General features: G+C 45.7%; 2 long non-coding RNA genes across 2 annotated transcripts; both read right to left on the bottom strand.

Annotated features, from left to right (window-relative positions):
* Positions 1 to 2,755: 2,755 nt before the first annotated feature.
* Positions 2,756 to 3,790, bottom strand: LOC115548235 (uncharacterized). The gene is made up of 3 exons (XR_003977556.1): positions 3,717 to 3,790; positions 2,906 to 2,907; positions 2,756 to 2,848 (listed from the first exon to the last, which is right to left on the bottom strand). It is a non-coding gene; the product is annotated as an uncharacterized LOC115548235 (long non-coding RNA).
* A 4,740-nt stretch (positions 3,791 to 8,530) lies between these two features.
* On the bottom strand, positions 8,531 to 10,289 carry LOC115548231 (uncharacterized). The gene is made up of 2 exons (XR_003977552.1): positions 9,760 to 10,289; positions 8,531 to 8,994 (listed from the first exon to the last, which is right to left on the bottom strand). It is a non-coding gene; the product is annotated as an uncharacterized LOC115548231 (long non-coding RNA).
* Positions 10,290 to 14,677: the final 4,388 nt, after the last annotated feature.

The following is a 14,677-nucleotide window of genomic DNA, read 5'->3' as shown; positions in this document are numbered from 1 at the left end:
AGCCGATGAGTATGTTTTAACGCACAAGGTTGTGTTTTCATCGGAGAGTGTTGAGAAGCCGCGTTATATACCGGCTTCACAAAATAGTTGGCCGAAGCCGCAAAGCCCAAGGAGGGAAGACAGGGAATGTTTTTACTGTCACAAACCTGGGCATGTCATAGCCAACTGTATTACCCGAAAACGTAGGGAACAACAATCGTCTTCTAGTGGGGCACAGCCTAAAGGCATTGGATTAATTAAAACAGATCCATGCACCAACCATGGGGTTGGTGATAGAAAACCGGTTGATGATTGTTTTAAACCCTTCGTATTCGATGGGCTAGTGTCGTTAACGGGCGAGCCTGCTGATCAACACCCGGTACAAATCTTGAGAGACACCGCGTGCTCTCAGTCGGTGATTCTCGCCTCTGCGCTGCCGTTTTCCGATCATTCAGCTTGTGGATATGGTTCTGTGTTGCGTGGCATTGAGATGGGGTACAGCCCCCGGCCAGTACACAGAGTACACATACAGACCAAGCTAATAACTGGTTTCTTTCCCATTGCTGTCTGCCACGCGTTGCCAATTGAAGGTATTACTCTTTTAATGGGTAACGATATAGCCGGCGGTAAAGTGATTCCTGCACTGGAAGTATTGGACCTTCCGCACCGCACAGAGATTGATCTAGTACAGGCACTTTCGGGGTTGTTTCCTACCTGCGTGATAACCCGTGCAGAAGCAAAAAAAGGGTACGATGGCTCTCTGTTTGATAGTGTGCTTAAGCCGGTGTTGTTAGAGGAAGCTGGCATGGAAATAGAGACCTGTGCCGCCGAGCCGGTGCGTTCCGCCAGCCCCGAAATGCCACCACCTGACGGCAAATACCTCCCGGTAACTCGAGAACGCCTTTGCGTTGCTCAGAAGGCGGATCCGACACTAACGAAATGCTTCAATAATGTGGTGAGTGCCGAAAAAGCAAGGGAACAAAAGGTGTGTTATCTGCTTGATAAAGACGTTTTGGTGCGTAGGTGGTCTCCTCCTCTAGCTGTCGACGCGGAGTGGAGTGCTACACATCAGGTAGTGGTACCCTCGGTGTACCGTCAGCACGTTCTGTCTGTAGCACATGAAAGTCACTGGTCAGGACATCTAGGGGTAACAAAAATCAGCTAATCCTCCTCTAAAACACTTCTTTTGGCCCGGGCTTAAATCTGATGTTGCTGTGTATCGCCGATGTTGCCATGTATGCCAGGTCGCGGGTAAGCCCAATCAAGTTATCCCTCCGGCGCCACTACACCCGATACCTGCAATAGGAGAGCCGTTCGAGCGGGTAATAGTTGATTGTGTTGGTCCCTTATCCCGGACTAAAAGTGGAAACCAGTATTTACTCACCATCATGTGCGCTGCCACTCGGTACCCCGCAGTGTTGTTTTCGTCAGGCAAGACGAAAACGAAAATGACGTCGTCAGACCCCTTTTTTCCATGACGAAAATGAGACTAAGACGAACGTCACCAAAGCCATATAAAGACTAAAATGTGACGAAAAATGTAGACATTTTCGTCAGACGAGAACTAGACGAGACTAAATTGTTAGTGAGTGGACGAACAAAGTTTCAAAACATGCTTTTTTCCCGCCAACTATAATATGCGTGCAATGTCAATCAAGAGCTCAGACATCAGAAATGGAGCCAGCTGCTTGTCCTAACAGTCACGCCCCCATCACACACTAAAAGCCTCGCTCGCGCGCAGCTGCACCTGCACGCACACGGCACACACACACTCATAGGGTGTGTTCAAAACCGCGTACTTGCTTACTGCTTACTACCTACTAAATATTTGGCTTACTTCTCGAATCCTTAAATAATGATTGAGTAATCCATTTGAGTAATCGACGTTCAGAAGACCGTCCTTACTTAACCACCTCAGATGACGTGAATCAAATGACGTGTCAATAACCTACCGGCCGGGCGCCGTTAATAAATATTATAAATAAATATATAAACGTCACATTTAACGTCACAGTACATCTTCAACCTAAGGATTTGCGGTGATATGTTAAAAACAATTATTAAACAATTATTAAAAGCACTGCTGCTGCGGCTCCCCGTTTAGCGCCATTGCTTCCACTGTTCTTTTGAATAGACGCAGTGCATTCTGGGGCAGTTGAGTACGTCTAGTAAGCTGGCGATGCTTACTCAAAATCTTACCGGAAGTAGAAGACATTCGGATACTACTCGCTTACCTAAAACTCGCTTACTACGTTCTGCATACTCAATTTGACGTCATAGTTAGTAGGAGTAGTAAGCAAGTACGCGGTTTCGAACACACACTACAGAGAGAGGCTGGTGGACGAGGCACACACACACTCATACACTACAGAGAGAGGCTGGTGGACGAGGCACACACACACACACACACCATGGCAGCAGCAGCGGTGCTAGCAGCGGTGCTAGCAGCGGACTAAAACTAGACTAAAACCTTTGGAGTTTTCGTCGGACTAAAACTAGACTAAAACCTTTTGAGTTTTCGTCTGACTAAAACTAGACTAAAACTTTCAAAGATAGAAATGACTAAAATGGGACTAAAACTAAGAAGCATTTCGTCAAAAAGACTAAGACTAAAACTAAATCTAAAATGCCTGCCAAAAACAACACTGGTACCCCGAAGCTATCCCACTGTGGACGATTACAGCTAGTTCGGTAGTAAAGGCGTTAACAACGTTTTTTCCACGTTTGGCCTTCCCCGTGTGCTCCAAACTGACCAGGGCACACATTTCCAGTCTAACCTTTTTAATCAGGTACTCAAAACCTTGAATGTACATCATGCCGTTTCCAGCGCGTATCACCCGGAGTCTCAAGGTGCGCTAGAACGGTGGCACTGTTGGGCAAAATAACCTGCTGAGTACATCACATGTACATTATAAATATAGCTAACTCCTACCCTAGCTTAATGAGCACATCACATGGCAGTCACCTTACAATATAGTCAACTTTTAACACATAACACATACATGAGAATATAGTCAGGTCAAGGCCGGAGCCGAAGGCCCCATTTCCCAGGCTGGCAGATGGTGGACACTCAGACAATGCACCAGTCATCCTCAAGAACGGGAGAGCCACATTAATTTATCACAACAGGAGACACTTTGAAGCTCTCCCCCGTTACCTGCCCATACCAAGAGCCTGAGAGCCACATTCAATTATCACACACGAGACAGTTCGGGGGGCACTCCCCGGTTTAATTTACCACACAGGAGACATTTTGAGAGCTCTTCCCCGTTAGGAGGAACCAAGAGATACCCCTGCCCACACCAGGGCCTGAGAAGCCACATTTCGGGGGGGGCACTCCCCGGTTTAATTTATCACACCGGAGACACGAGGAGCTCTCCCCCGTTAGGAGGCATACACAGCAGGGCCTGGGAGCCAAGGCCAAGCAAAAACACACAGAACCACACACACCTCAAACTCACACACCTCATCGAGAGGAGGATACAGCATAAAACTGTATCACACAGAGACTCTTCACCTTCTTCTGAAGCAGACCTTCCACGGAGGCGAAGCTCCGGACGAACCATCAGCGCTGATTAGGGACTTAGACAAATTCGATTTCTCACGCTTATGACTCTGTATAACCGTTGCCACTTTACTTAATAAATTCAAGGTCCTCGTGCCGACAGACTTTATTACCTCTCCGTCTCATTTCATCTGGTCCAGTAACTAGACAGACCGTTTTTCCCTTCAGCAACAGACCCTAAAGTCAATGCTCCGCAAATACTGCCTGGAAACAGAGAAACGTTGGGACGAGGGAATACCCTTCGTGTTGTTTGCGGCCCGTGAAGCCGTCCAGGAATCCCTAGGATTCAGTCCGGCAGAGCTCGTTTTTGGTCACACGCCCCGCGGACCTCTAAAGTCATTACAGGGGGCGTTTCCGTCGCAGGACCCCTCGCCAGAAAAGAACGTATTAGATTACGTCAGCCGTTTCCGTGAGCGACTGCATCAGGCCAACACCCTGGCAAGAGAGCCTAGTTTTTTTTTCTCTCTTTCCCTCTGGGTTCCGTTCACGGCCCAGGCATCCCTCTGGGTCCACTCTATGGTCCAGGCATCCCTCTGGGTCCACTCTATGGTCCAGGCATTTATTATTCCCTCTGGGTCCACTCTCGGTCCAGGCATCCCTCTGGGTCCACTCTATGGTCCAGGCATCCCTCTGGGTCCACTCTATGGTCCAGGCATTTATTATTCCCTCTGGGTCCACTCTCGGTCCAGGCATCCCTCTGGGTCCACGCTATGGTCCAGGCATTTATTATTCCCTCTGGGTCCACTCTCGGTCCAGGCATCCCTCTGGGTCCACTCTATGGTCCAGGCATTTATTATTCCCTCTGGGTCCACTCTCGGTCCAGGCATCCCTCTGGGTCCACTCTGTGGTCCAGGCATTTATTATTCCCTCTGGGTCCACTCTCGGTCCAGGCATGTCTTTCTATCTCCCAGTCCACCATGAAGCGTCGTTACGACCGGTCTGCCGTTCCTCGACACTTTGACGTGGGCGATAAAGTTTTGGCGCTATTGCCAATCCCCGGGTCGGCCCTCTCCGCTAGATTCTCCGGTCCATATGAAGTCTGCGATCGTCTCAGCGACACCGACTACGTCATTAAAACTCCTGAAAGAAGGCGTAAAACTCGCGTGTGTCACATTAACATGCTGAAAGCATATTTTTCCAGGGGAGAGAACAACAGGAGTTCCGCCGAAATCCCTGTTGTTGTTGGTGATTGCGCCGCGCTAATAGTGGCAGAGGACGCTGCGGAACCTGCTGATGATGAGGTACAGCTGATGGGGCATCCCACACGTCAGGGTGCCCGGTTGCCCAACTCGGAGATGCTAGAGGCGTTGTCCTCTCGGTTAGATCACCTGTCCACCGAGCAGCAAGGTGACGTGACTAACTTCATAAACCATTTCCCCAGCCTCTTCAACGACGTTCCGACTCGAACCAACGTCCTCCAGCATCACATTGACGTTAACAACGATAAGCCGATTAAACGGCATCCGTATCGAGTGAACCCAGTGAAGCGTGGGCTAATGAAGGTAGAGGCAGAGTACCTCTTAGAACATGGCTTAGCCATTCCCAGGTCCAGTCCGTGGAGTTCCCCGTGCCTTCTAGAGGCTAAATCCGATGGTTCACCTCGATTCATCACGGATTACCGTAAAGTGAACGCCGTCACCATTCTCGATTCGTATCCCCTTCCGCGGATGGAGGACTGCGTGGATAACTTGGGTACAGCTAAATATGTTAGAAAACTAGACTTACTCAAAGGCTATTGGCAAGTACCACTGACGGATCGCGCGTCCGAAATCTCGGCCTTCGTAACTCCAGATCATTTCTTGCAGTATACCGTCATGGCGTTCGGCATGTGTAACGCCCCAGCAACCTTTCAGAGGTTAGTAAACTCGGTTTTGGCCGGGGTGGCTAACTGTAACGCATATCTCGATGACCTGATTGTGCACACTACCACTTGGGAGGAGCACATGCAGATCCTTGACCAGGTGTTCACACGTCTCGCCAAAGCTTCCCTCACGTTGAACTTGGCGAAATGTGAATTCGGGAAGGCCACCGTCACCTACTTGGGGAGACAGGTTGGTCAAGGCCAAGTCCGTCCGGTAGACGCAAAGGTGCAAGCAATAACAGAGTGCCCCATTCCATCAACAAGAAGAGCACTTCGTAGGTTCTTAGGCATGGCAGGTTATTACCGGAGTTTCTGCCGTAACTTCTCGACTATTACCCATCCGCTAACCAATCTGCTCAGCCCAAAGGTGGACTTCGTGTGGACCCCTGAGTGCCAACATGCTTTTGAAAGTGCCAAGGCTCTCCTAAGCAACACTCCGGTGCTCGCCGCTCCCGATCTCACCAGACCCTTTAAGCTAGAGGTGGATGCTAGCGCCGTTGGAGCTGGTGCGGTACTGTTGCAGGAAGATGCTGATGGGGTCGACTACCCGGTTTGTTATTTTTCGCGCAAGTTTAACAAGCATCAGGTCAGATATTCCACTATTGAAAAGGAAACCCTTGTTTTGCTGTTAGCACTCCAGCATTTTGAAGTGTATGTCGGGTCCAGCCCATTACCAGTCGTAATATTCACCGACCATAACCCTCTTGTTTTGCTATCTGGCATGTACAACCACAACCAGCGGCTCATGTGGTGGGCGTTGATCGTCCAAGAGTAAAACTTAGTAATATGTCACAAGAAGGGGTCAGAGAACGTGTTGGCAGATGCTCTGTCTAGGTTGTAGCTTGATAACTGCTGTAATTAATTATGTTACCAAAGCCTAATGGTTTGTGTTTTAAGGGGGGGGGGGTGTTACGGTTGCGGGTTGACACCCCGCCCTCATGGGTAAAATCCTCAGTTACACGATGCTTATGCTAATGATCATGTGTTTTCCCCGCGTGTGATTGGCTGACCATTATGTTAATTTGGATGAGCTCAACATTCACGTCAGCTGGCCTTGGATATGCAGCTTGGCATATTGGGTATTGGGATGATCATTCGTTGTTTGATTGAGGCTCTAGTTTGCTACACGGGAACTGGGCCAGAGTTTTGTTTGGGGGTTATCGAACACCGACTCGCAGCTATACTTTTGTTAAAAACACTAGACGCAGGGGTGCTGTTCCACTCTTGTATTTTGGGAGCTTCTTCTTGGTTATATTTGTTTCTTTGATTTGGACAGCACCCAATGGTCCTTTTCCTTTTGTAGTTTTGCCTCCTCTGTTTGTGTTGAATTGATTATCCCATGCTCTGGGCTAAATAAACAACTTTCAGTTAAACCAAAAACATCTGGTTATATGTTGCCACCCCTTCCCCTAGCGGGGGACGTAACATCAAGTGTTTTTGTTTCTTGAGCACAGAGCTCAAGAAACCCCAGCAAACCACCATGGTGGCAACATAATCATGGTGTTCATACAAAAAAACACTGACTACTGTCATCCCCTGCTGGTGATTTCATGAAGGAATTCAACTCTTTACCCATCCAGTTTAGGAGACTAATCTTTAAATATTCCCCAACGAAAACAACTTTAATTAATTAAAAAGAAAGTCAATAAAGAAGTGTTTCAATCAATGTTTTTTTGAACATATAACAAGTTTTCCTTTCATTGTTTCCAGAGATTGAATCCGTCCCATATAACCCACTTTGGCCTCTGACCTCTCTCCGGTATGTATATCAGGCGTGCTCAGCGGGTTAAAGCCTGCTATATTAGGGTCAGCTTGTCAAAATGATAATTAGGTGTTAGATAGCCCAGAGGTTAAAGTCTCCATTTGAAACTTCTAAGTCTCACCAAACTAATTAATTCAATCCTCAACGTTCCCATCGGCATCCAATCTCTGTCAGTTATATAATATTATCTAAGAAAATAAGCCAGGGGGAACTGGACACCGACGCGAAACGGAGGTTCTTCGACCTGAAGGGGCTTATTTTCGTTAATGAGCGGCTACTTGCCAAACGAAAAAATAAGTTCACAAGGTGTCTTTTTACAATTTATTTGTTACCATACGTAGTGTTGATCAGCAGAGAAATAGTTAGCCAAAGACGTTGACGTCGCTTAGCAACCGAAGAAGCTGGCGTTGTTGTGAAGGGCCCATGCAAGTGAAGGGAGCGTTCCACGGCATTGAGAAGAGCCGTGTCATAATAGACCATGTTTACGTCCTATATCCCCCCCCCCCTGTCAATTCAGCGCAAGGCCGGTACGGTCTCCCTCCACCGTCAACAACTTTAAGAGACCCCCACAGACAGGGCTGGACTGGGGAAATTTTTCAGGCCGGGCATTTTTAACCAAGAGCAGGCCACCACCAGGTATTGACGGGGAAAAATGTAAGCGCGCTGTGTGACAGCGTGGGTTTTTTCCCCAACTGCTATTGACATGCGTACCCCTTAAGCCTTTTTGTCACACCATGAGTACCCCTTCACTCATGCAATGACTATGCTGCACAATTCGTTAATTTATCCACATACCCCCTGCAGTTTGCTTGCGCACCTCAGGTGGTATATGTACCATATACCCCTTGTTGGGAATCACTGCCTTAAACGATCAATGTGCACTAGGAGACAAACATTTTAACACTATGAGAAGCATTATGAAAAGTTCTCCCAAAATACTGTTAGGCTTATCAAAAGTATGATCTATTGACCGTAGGTCACATTACTTTTTAGACATGTCATTTCTTTCAACCTTGTTACTTAAATTTAAGTAAAGGAATTATATTAAATATTAATTAATTCATTTTAGTTAATATAATTATAATAAATGTAATACTGTAGGCTAAACTATGAATAATATATCATTACTTGTGTGATACAATGCATTATTAAAGCAACAAATGACTGGATGACTGTACCAATGACTGGATGCAAAGGCTGACCTAAAATTGCAATACACAAAAAGGCCACAAGATGTTTATCTCACTACAAGCTACAAGTAACAGCAAGGATTTCTCTTATTACCAATTTGTGTTGCTAATCAACTGTCAATACAAAATAAAATGTTAGGTGTGGGAAATTATGCCAGGACTTGGAAAGAATAGGATTTTCATCCATTTAATTTTGAATATAAAATAAAAAGTGATGACACACATAACAATTGAAGTTAAACACTTATATTTACAATGAGTCAATAATTACTTAACTGTACAAAATAAAATAAATTGCTTAACTTAACTGTACAAAATAAATAGAAAAAATAAAGTAAATAAATACACAATTATACTGTATATTAAGAATATGAATATCAATAAAACAAACATTAAAACGAAAAGGAATGGGTAACTTACATGCAGCATGCAAACCAATGAGAGCTTTCAAATGGACCAGAACACACACACACACACACACACACACACACACACACACACACACACACACACACACACACACACACACACACACACACACACACACACACACAATCCAACAAGTGGGAGAGATGCTGATGCTACCCCATCTGCCTCTTCTCAGCAGCAACACCCAGCACTCCTTAAGCATGGGAACCTTAAAAAAGATGAAAAGACAAAAGAAAGATAGAAATGTGAGAAAAATAACACAGGTGATCATATAGTGCATTTCAACACTACAAAAACGTTCCAAGACTGTGACAGAGTAAATGCGTATTCAGATCTAATGTTTTAATTCTAAATGACAGTGATTCTAATATAAGGTCTCATGTGCACTAAAGGTAGATACTGCTTTACATTTTCTCTGCAATGTACTTTGTGCAAGGACAGAGTTTAACTTAATCTGATCCACTATGAGTGTTTCAAGTCAGCGTATTATTTTACCTCATCACAAAAGCAGGTGCCCAGAAGTGAGGAGTGAGAAAATACATTAGTTCTGTTCTATAGAAAGGGACCGTCCACCCCATCGCTCAGTAAGACTGTGCAAAACAGCATATTTCGTAAGGCCGACGCACGACAGTCACACAAACAAATTAAAGAATAAAGAAGCAACCCCGCGGTGGCACAACAGTCACACAAATACAACGAATAAAGAATAAATAAACAACCTGGCTGCGGCAGCGTTGTAGCTAGCCATGCACACCATTTAGCCTAGCCTACATTGCTAGGCTAGGTTACATGACTGGCAGTGAGCAACACCAAAATAATATCCGACGGTCCGACATTAATTCATATCTGAGTGACAAGGTTAGACAGCACTTAACTTCGACAGACGATCAATATTTCTTTCTCACACATAGATGTCTGATTTATAAACATTTTGCTGTTCATTAATTAATAGCTGAAGTTAACCTTGACTTACCGTCATGGCCGCCTCGTCCACCTGCTGTCGAGCATCTTCTCCTCCACTACCTGTTGATGCTGCTGCTGCAGATGTGGAGGCTCCATGTCCACGAGCAGCAAACATATCAGCTATGTTTAGGCATTTCGTAGCATCTGCCTGAAGGGCTGCTTTTTTCTGGTCCCTGGCTCTTTCAGCGCCACCCTTTCTTTTCTTCCAACTAGGGTCCATATTGCCCGTTTTCGATCTGCTTGCTAGCAGTGGCTAACCAACCAAGTCACCAACGGAGGCTGAGATGGAGGGGTAGGCGAAATTGGCCTGCCCCTCACCTCATTGGCCCAGGCTTCAATCAATCATGATAAAGGCAGATCTGCCAGTTTAACTTGCATTAACTTGAATTGACGTTAATGTGGCCTGCATTGAAGTTAACGTGGCCTGCTACGTTAGACGCGAGTTTGGCATGAATAAAAAAATAAATAAAAGGCTTCAGGCCACCGGGCATATGCCCGCCATGCCCTATGCCCAGTCCAGCGGTGCCCACAGAGATGGAATCATAACTCGAACCCTGCCTATAGCCTACCCCAGGGCTATTCAACCTCCTTAATAAGTGGGCCGAAAAGGAAAAACCACTGGGGGTTCATGGGCCACACAGAGTAAAACTACGTCAATAAATCGCTAAAAATAAATCGTACTTCAAGTAGTGTTAACTTAATATATATAGTACTATTACATGGAATAAACTTGTCAGACTCATTCATTCCTTCTTCACTTTTAATCATATCATTATTAAAGATTTCGTTCTCACATATTTTGGACACGTATTTAGAATTCCACAATGTTGTTTGAATCATCACAAAACAGAACTACTGTACATATGAGACATTTTGAGCCAGTGAGTCAGTGAGAAAGATTGCACTGCCTTGTTTGCCTAGTTTGGCTCATCCTGAGACACTCATGCAGCTTCTCATAGGTCATGGAGCAACGTGCCCTTGTTCTGATGGCATTCATATGAGAAAAGCTAGACTCATACGTAGCGGTTGAGCCAAACATTGTCAGAATAAGTGATGCCAGTTCCTGATTGTGGGATATTGATACTGGCTAGTATCACCGGCTACACACAGAAACCTGATTTGCATGCAACTATGTTTCTCCTTTATTTTATCTATTTTTTGCATGCAACCTCTTGCGGGCCAGAAAAAAATTAAGAGGGGCCGCATTTGGCCCACGGGCCGCTAGTTGAATAGGCCTGGCCTACCCCATCCTGCCCAACAATTTGGGCAGAACCTAGGCCAAGCTCTCCTAATCGGGCAATGGCCGTGTTTGAATGATAATGTATGAATGGAACGTTGCATTTTTAATGTCTACAAATAATCTATACTAGAGAGCCAATCAATGAATCCTTATGCGGAATCAGATAAAGTCGGCTCTCTTGCTGCGCAAAGTATGTTTCAGAAATCAGCACATTAAGATAAGTAGTTGTCACACAAGCTATTTTGGATTTTTGTAATATGGAATTATTTCAGGGGGGAAAATTCTGTGAATAAATGTATGCAAAGTGCCAGAGGCGTCGATTACGGGGAGGATGGGGGGGCATGTCCCCCCCACTATTTTAAATACGAATTTTCTCCCCACCACTTTTAAAAATGTGCAAACCAATTGCGGCTGAAAAAATCCCCACATACTCAGCCGAAATCGTAGAGTCTAAAATCATGCGATAGGAGCGCACAAAGACATCATTTATTAGATAGGCCTACCTAATAAACTGTTGGAACACACAAGACTGGAACCCATAGCAACGCCGGTAAACAAACCCCGAGAAGCCCAATCCCTATGAGAGCTCCCCGCGCTACGGCCATCCGGAGGCGCACTGAGCTTTTGGCCGGGATATTATTATACAATTATATTATATTATGTACTATTATATATAGAGCTCCGAGAGTCGCAAACGGCAACAATCACTTTCTCCTCCATGCTGCAGTTCACCCCGGACTGCACTGCACTGAGTTTTACGGTTGAACGCTGAATGGCTGTTACGTTACACATGTCACTCAGTGGCCACGCTGTTGAACGCTGATTGGCTGTCATCACGCGAAATTCATGTCAAAGTTGAAATATTTCAACTCAAGCGAATTTGTCGCACCACAAATCCTCGTGAACGTGCTCTCCTGTGCATGGCGAAAGTGTGGCGCGACAAATCAAAACTTGTCGCCGGTTTTCTCTCGCGAAAGATTCGCCCGATACGCGTCTATACGTTCACTTTGTATGGGATCCTGTCGCCCCATCGCGTTTGGTGTGAACGCACAGTGAACGAACTTTCAAGACAGACAGCCAAAATTGAAATTTGTATTCATAAGATAGCCGGTCCTTTTGCTTCCTGTAAAAACCATGTTTGTGATACTGGATAACGATATGGATACATCATCTAGCCTGCATGTGGAGGGCCACATAAGGTAAGAAATTGGTTTGCGTAAACTTTGCTGCTGGTTCTGTTTGCTCGTGATGACCTGGCCCAAGGTTACCCACGGTCCTAAGCGATTGTGATCTGATTCTGGTTGGTGCTCCAGCTAGTATGCATTGTATATATAGATTGCAGCTAGTAGCAGCTACACACGGTGCGATTGCTATGCCAATGTGGTCAGTGGCGATTCTAGGGGGTGGCCTGGGGTGGCCAGGGCCACCCCTGAAAGCTCATTGGCCACCCCTGTGGCCACCCCAGATGTGATAGGTAGTTGGTGAAGTTCGTCAACACAAGAAATAAGAGAAATACTGTCAACCAATGCGCTGCGTAGCGGTTATCAATGAAGTACGACATAACATTGTGTGGGGAATAGGTATTTTGGCGCCCCCTCTGGCTGCAGGCGCACACCTGCTCGTATAGACGGAATGAAACCGTCACTGGAATCCGTAGGTCCACGATACAACCCCCCCCGTCAACAATCGCTGCCCGGGACGTAACTGCGTACGTTCTTTTCTTTTTTAGTATGCCACCCTAAGATTTGCTGTGGCCCTCATTGGCCACCCCTGGAATAACCTTCTGGAGGCGCCACTGAATGTGGTTATAGTTGTTTTGTCTGATTGAGATATGGTACGACTTGGAGCCTGGTAGGCCTATCCTGACATAAATATGTTCTCGCATAACCTGTGTGATTATCCTAAACTGTAGGGGATTTTATTTGCGGGGCAATTTGCTTATGATGTTATAACGAGTGATATCTACATTGGCCCTTCGCAAGTGTTTACTGTTGGTCAGGATTTGGCAGATGCAATTCTCCTCTGGGCGCTTGTTTTTTTTTCCTTTTTTTAATGCAGCATAACATATGCTACCAGCAGCCCTTGCTCGTCTTCAAAAGGCTGATGCTCAGTACCTCGTTTCATTTCGTACCCCCTTTACAGTCTGGCATTGTTCGTCTGGTAAACTTGGTTGATGTCAAGATAAGTGTTAAATTGCCAACACTGTTCTTTGTCCTGTGTGTATTAGTATTACATATCCCGAGCCAATTCCCTGGTGTTTCCAACGCCATTTTGCAAAACAAGCCAAAACACAAACTGTGGTTTTCAACTTTTATTGTTCGAATAGGATTTTCAACCCCTGACTGTAGAGCATATTGTAATGCAGCGTTGAATGGATGAATAGCTTACATAAGGGTGCCCAGCACTTTTCAAACCACACTCAAGCTTATGGTTATTGTCCCCACCACTTCTAAAAACAAACTGATGCCCTTGCACAGTGCGTTCAGGATTAGGACTGATATATATGTCAGCCTAGGCCTAATCAATTGTGTTTTAATATCTTTAGCATTCATATTATTGCACTCTATTCTTTTCGTAGGCTACTCTGCGGTTGGCCTTGATGGGGAGATATTTTAACCCTTTTTAACCCCATTTTCCTGCGACATTCCTGCGTCTCCCCCTGCGTCACAGCCCGTTTCAGCACCATGTCACTGGACAGGTACAATTCTACGAACGTCGTGAGTGCAGCGAATGTGCGTTCATCTTAAGAGGAGTTTCGGGAAACGCTCCAAAGAAATTAACGATGGTTCGCAAGATCCATCGTGAGAGTGATCGTACGAGCAAAGATCCATCGTTATCGGGAAACTGGGCCCAGCACGAGATTTCAATGTTGTCAATAGCTGTTACGTCTTTCTGACCAATCGCAGTTGAAGGCCCACCTGGACTGTACCACTTCGGGAGAGGCTGCTCAGTTACTCCCCTCTAGACAAAATCGAATTGGTGAGACGTTGACAGATATGTGCTATATGTTCAGCTGCGTCTGTCGTGTGAGTGAGTTGTTTGCGTGTGCACAGCTCAGGCTGCCTGACGGCGCTGCAAGGAACTTTTATAAACACAATGTTGGTATCCCGCAGTAATCAGCCCGACAGCCCCGAAACGTAACGGCCCACCGAGAATTCTCCCGACCTTCCCGATTTCCACTCCGATGATTTTATAAAAAGCAATACGGCACAAAATATTTCTGAAACGTCCAAATAACTTCACTTGTGTAAAGCAGTGTGTATTGCTTTCTACACACAATTTTTTTTTATATCCCGCGCAGCGTGTGAGCGCAAAGGATTGTGGGTATTTTTGCTTGTTGTGGATCCATCGATGCATCCTTGAAAAATCTTGGAATTCTCAAAAATAAGGGATGCGAAAAGGGTCCGAATTTGGAACAGTGCATGTCGGCGTTCTATGACGTAGTGCCCTTAAAAGGGCAGCCGTTGAGCATGCTTCCCCTCACATTGGGAAACAGCCTGGCTCTAAACCAGCTACGTGCTTCCCGCCCAATTTAATTTTGTCCAGGTCAAATGTCCATGTCGATTTAATTTGACCATGTCAAAGAGTCTGGTATTTACCAGGCTTTCCTTTATGACATATTATTAGTTTTTCCTTTATGACATGGACTATGGACAGTAGCCTATTAATATGTTAGGCTACATGATCC

This window comes from Gadus morhua, chromosome 8 (assembly GCF_902167405.1).
Source record: "Gadus morhua chromosome 8, gadMor3.0, whole genome shotgun sequence".
Classification (NCBI taxonomy): Eukaryota; Metazoa; Chordata; class Actinopteri; order Gadiformes; family Gadidae; genus Gadus; species Gadus morhua.
This window is presented reverse-complemented; position numbering and strand designations above follow the sequence as displayed.